The sequence below is a fragment of the Tupaia chinensis genome, unplaced genomic scaffold (assembly GCF_000334495.1).
Source record: "Tupaia chinensis unplaced genomic scaffold, TupChi_1.0 Scaffold000085_1, whole genome shotgun sequence".
NCBI classification, from domain to species: domain Eukaryota; kingdom Metazoa; phylum Chordata; class Mammalia; order Scandentia; family Tupaiidae; genus Tupaia; species Tupaia belangeri.
The window spans coordinates 5,341,654-5,347,308 of record NW_006159547.1 but is presented as its reverse complement, the minus strand read 5'-3'; the positions used below and the strand labels follow the sequence as shown (position 1 = coordinate 5,347,308).

The 5,655-nt window shown below is 31.5% G+C and overlaps 1 protein-coding gene across 2 annotated transcripts in view; it reads right to left on the bottom strand.

Annotated features, from left to right (window-relative positions):
• Positions 1-5,655, bottom strand: part of SYT1 (synaptotagmin 1) — a 661,960-nt gene that overhangs the window by 444,440 nt on the left and 211,865 nt on the right. For both annotated transcript variants that reach the window (XM_006142860.3, XM_006142859.3), the window contains exon 3: positions 2,437-2,502. The gene's annotated coding sequence lies outside the window, so the exon portion shown is untranslated. The remainder of the gene's footprint in view (positions 1-2,436; positions 2,503-5,655) is intronic.

Genomic DNA, 5,655 nt, shown 5'->3' with positions numbered 1-5,655 from the left:
AAAAAAAAAAAAAAAAAACCCTAGCTTTTGACAGGAAGTGGATGAATATGGAAAATTTACTGCTGGGTGAAGCAAGCCAGGCTATCAATGAATGAGAGGCATTGTGTGTCCCCACTTAATATATACTGAGTGTCTGCACTCTATGACTGAAACTAATTGACTAAAGGATAAAAACACAGTATATAGATATAAAAATACCAGGAGGGTCTGAGGAAGGAGAAAAATAGGGAGGCAAAGCACTAATGGCACAGAGAAATGTGATATTAGCTATTGAAGATATTTTGTAGTTTTTAAATCAACTGTACGAGGGAGAACTGTTCACCTGTTAAAAACTCATTTTGTAAGCCAAATAATAAGGTGACTGAATGTATAAAAGAAAATGAAATTGAAAAAAAAGGATAATTAAAAGATGAGAAGAAAATCTGCCTCAAACCACAAGAATTCACTAGTAAGTACAATTTCTTCCTTGGAATTATGTACATTTTTTTTTTTCAAATTTAAGATTTTTCTGATTAAGTGGAAGACGTCATTACTTGAATAAAATCCCTCCAGTGTATGCACACTAAATTCTATTTCACTACAGTTATAAAAATTACAATTCAAATCAAAGAACTTGTGTAAATCACATGTGAAAACAGATCAATAAACTTATACAAAAATAAGAGCAGAAAAAGAATCATTGACAGTTTATAGTTTTTCAAGGTGATATTATACTCAGATGGCTGGAAATGATGAAGAGGTTAACTACATCTGATTCATTTTTAATATGAAGTGCTGAAGACAAATACTTCTGGTTATATCTTTTAAAAATCCAATCTATTTATACTGAATCATGTATGAAATTAAAATTATATTTAAAAGCTGACCTATATACATAAAAAACAAAATGTTAAGAACATCTAATTTATTAATTACTGAAAAATGTTTATATTTTTACTGAGTAACAGCTAACTCTCTCCAGTTAGTAAAATAATGGAAAATTTCAGGTCAAAAATAAAATTTTTATTTTTCTCATATTTTGCAACTTAGATTGGCAGGGTTTCCTTGCTATTATTATTAGTACATATGATAGAAAAATCTGATTCTTCAGTCATCTTTATATTCATCACTATGTAAACACATCTCTAATCTGCTCTGAAAACTCAAAACATCTTTGGATATTTGGAGTTTATTTTTTAAATCAAACGGTTTTTTAAAGTACAAAAATTTTGAATTTTGGATTTCATAAATCTCTGATTTAAAAATTTCATATGTATGGTCATCCATAAACACATAAAAAGAGTGCTTTGTATAAAATCAAAATGCACATGGATTATCTTCAGATAGGCAAATAAAAGAAAGATCTGTTCTTATCCCTCTTACACTTCAAAAATAAATACAATAGATTTCAGAAAAATTTCATTGACTTCACCAGGACCATGATTAATCATATCTAATAGTTCAAAAACTAAAATGTAATTTATACATTACATTTCTTGAGAGGCTAGAAAATATTATTTTGTAATTGTATGTATCCTAAAAAAATGATAAATTTTGACTTTTCACATAAAACCTATATCCTTTTCACTGAACTTTATTCTATTTTGATATACATTATGATAAAGATTTTACATTTTGTGAGCTCTTTATTTTACCTTAGTATTTCTTGGAAATTTTAGAGAACTGCATTTTAAACTCATTTCAACATAATCATGGTATTAAAAGTGATACAATATAGGTCATCAACATGGATATTATTTTACACCTTTATTTTACTGTTTTTGATGTTCATGTATTCAAAATTTGTGATTACCTACCTCTATGCAAATGTTATAATGTCAACGATTCTACCACAAAGGAAGATATCAAGATGACTTAATAAAAACATATTTAGGGAAATTATTACCACTATCAGATAATTACTGAGTAAGAAAGTATATTTCATAGTTAACTTATTAGGAGATTAGAAAGAATTATACTAATGAGAGTAAGCTATAAATTTTAAACCTGCTGATGGTTGCCATTTTTTTTACTAATTCCAATTTAATGACTATAAACAAACCAAGCACATCAATATCATTTAAAACTTTGTTCAGAATGAAGATTGTATCACATACAGAGAAAGTAAAGTAGTTTGATTAAATTTTACTTATTACTGTTTACTTTTTTAGAGTTCTAAAATTATATTTTAGTCCAAAAATGTGATGAAGTCAACAAATTTTCTGCCCCATAGATGTACCATCAGCATTACCTTGCACTCTTATTTAAGAGGATTATAGGATAAATGCTATTCAGTTTACTTCAGTAAATGGAAATTGAGTTTTAGAAGGCTCTACTTGCTTACTATGCTAATTTTTTATCTTGGAAAAAGAGAGGTGACTATTTTTGTGAAATACATTTGTAAGATCTAATTTTATAGAGGATCTATTATAATTACTATGTCATTAAACTACTTACTGTTCTGTTAGAAACTCTGGGGTATTTTTATTCTTTGTCTTCTTTCCTTCAGAATTCCTTTTTTTCCTAAAAGGAAAACAATACATATAGTAGTTAGTTAGTTACATAGCTCAGAATAATTTCAGATAGTCGTAAATATAACATTAAATTTATCGTTTAAAATTTCTATTTAAAGCTGTTTATATGTAAATACAAATATGAAATAATACCATAAATATTGTGTAGTAGAATATAGACAGGTTGCATTTTAAAGTTGGTTTGAAGAGTGAGACATCAAGATTCAGTGGACGGTTTTTATGAAAAGTAAATTATACTTATACTACGATGTTTCAATGTGTTACCTCATTTTTTTCTTTGTTTGTTTTCCATGAGCAAGAGCACGAGTGACAGAGAGGGGTTCTCTCAGGTTCTCTCCATGTGGCAATTTTCCTATTCCAGCCTCCCAGCTAGACCACAGGTACATGTCCCAATAGCAAGCTTGTTTAGTTGGGACCAGAAACCAAACTCAGACCTCATGTGTGGCCTCAGCTACAGTGCAGTGGGGCCTTCCTACACTTGCCATCATGGCCAGATGCATACTGCCTCAATTTAAAAACTGGAATGATACTAATCTAATCAGACACTGTTAGAAAACATTACATTACTGTATTCATTAAACAACGAATTATGGTGCCAGCAGGTGGAGTGGAGGGTTAAGGCACTGGATTCCACGTGGTTAGCTGTGAGGTTTGAGTTTTGGACCTTAGAGCTTGAAAAAAATCTCACTGGGCATGTGTATGTGTGTGCCCCAAACCTCCAGGCAAGGGGAGAAGGGATTGCAGCATGGTATCACCTCCCGGGAAATGATTCCTCACTCTCTCTCTCTCTCTTTGGTGTGCACATGCACCCTATAGCAAAAACCAAAAAAAAGAATCGTGAGTGTTAGTTACTAAATACCTGATGCTATATGAAGTATCAATATGATTATTATGAATTAACTTTATAGACTTCATGTTACTTTTAAATTTTGTATATTTCCCTGAAGTTAGGAACGCTTCAATGTATTGTACATATTTATTTGCCTATTGCCAGAGCCTAATCAAATTCTAGTTATAACCTAACACTATTCCAATATGTAGGGTTTGTTTATGTATAGATAGAGAAATATCAGTAGATATGCATGTATACATATATTTGTGTGAGTGTATAAACACACACATATATAATATATAATAAACTCATTTGGGGTTAGGATAAAAACAGCTCATCATTGCATTAAAAAGTACCATTTTCAGTTTAAAGCATAAGAAAATTAAATCCTTCCCCAGAGTCAATATCAGGAATTGCTTTAATATAATAAGGATGTCAAGAATTACGGATGTGGTTTGACATGTGAGCAACCTATAAATAAAAAAAGTTCTCAGTGTTAGAGAAAGGCACCTTTTCATATAAGCTTTCATCCTTTTTAGTTCAAAATATTCACGCAGAATGAAAGCCAAGAGAGAATGAAATATTCAAAACCAGGTTTATAATAGGCATGTTACATTGTTTTTAAGATTTCTCACGGCATCTATTTTCAACAGGACTACGCAAATGTTCTAAAGCCAGCAGCTCTGGTTATTGGCTCAGATAGGTACTCAGCGGAAAAGATCTGAAGTGACAGCTATATTTCCAATGCTGCATTTACTGCATCTGTTCAATGGTTAAGCCTCCAAGGTCTGCTTTCATTTTATTCCTGCTTGAACCTCAACTGTTTTCTAGTAAAAATCCATTAGGAAGAGCAATGTTAAAATGCACTTAGATTTGCCTGACTGCCTCTTAAAAATACGACTTTGAGCCACAATCAATTTTAGATAAGATTTCTATAGATAATTTCAGTATACTGACACTTTTCTTATTAAAGCAGAAACTACAACAACAGTCTACAGGCGTATACATTAAGGCCAGTAGAATGACATAAAGTACTTTACGAGAAATATGGGGAGGGGGAAGCTGTTGGAGAAAACAAAGGCTTTCTATTAAAAAATTACAGAATACTTGACACTATAAATATCATACACCATTACTTACCAAGGGGCAGGCTTCCCAAAGGGATGCAGTGAAAGGATTAAACAGTTTTTGTGACTTATGAGCCATCTGCGGGGATTTGATTTCATTTTGGTTTTGCATGCATATCTATCACGAGAATGAATGGGCAAGCTTGTTCTACTGTAGGGGACAAACAACTATTTTTATTCTTAATCTATGCTCTGAATATGGATGTGCACAGTATTTTTCTGATAGCTAATTTCTGTCTTTTGCATGCACAAACACTTTCTCTTTCTTTTAGAGGAAAAAACTGAACATCACTCAGGATTATTTTGTGCTTTCCATCATCTGACTTTTCAGTAATGTAATTGCTATCAGTAGGCCTGCCTGACTCATTTTTCTAGTATGAAGGCTTAGTATTTTTATGATTTTATACAACACTTTTAGAAAAAGACAAGAATCTGTTTAAGTAGGTTTCCTCTTTTTTTTTTCCCACAAAATATTTTATGCTTTCATAGTCAATAAACCTGCTGGCTTTTTAGTGTTCACTCTAACGTAGTTTTAGAAGCAGGTCTGACATGGAGAAAATAGAAAATTATTTGAGATTTAGGGATTATTATTGTTTAAACAATGACCAAAAGGCAAACTCCTCACACCTTGTAAGCCACAATCATGATTCTATTTACAAGATTAAGTAAAACACCGTCTACTCTAGACATAGTAAATACTATAAATACTTATCTTTTTGGGAGAGGAGGGTACTGCTGCTGTTTATATTTATTTTAATGTTAGCCAATTGAAAGAACACACCTGCTTCTTTTTTTCTTTTATAGGCATTCTTTTTTTAATATTATATTTTCTTTTCTTTCAATTTTGTTTATACATTCAATCCTATATATCACTTAGCTTATAATTTTCCAACATGAGTACAGTTCACATCAGTCAAGTTAGGCATACTATACATGTTATCATCAACTGATAAAAATTCATTTCTGCATCCCATAAATGTCTTTCCTCACATTCTCCTCCTTCTCCCATCCTCTTCCCACACTGTATCCAGTATCTATAACTATTTTCCATGTTTCTGTATTCTCTAATCTTTCAGTTTCAGTTGTAGAGTGCGGACAGTCAGTATACATATACATACATATACATGCACATGTGTGCGTGTGTGTGTGTATGTATGTATGTGTGTGTGTGTGTGTGTATATA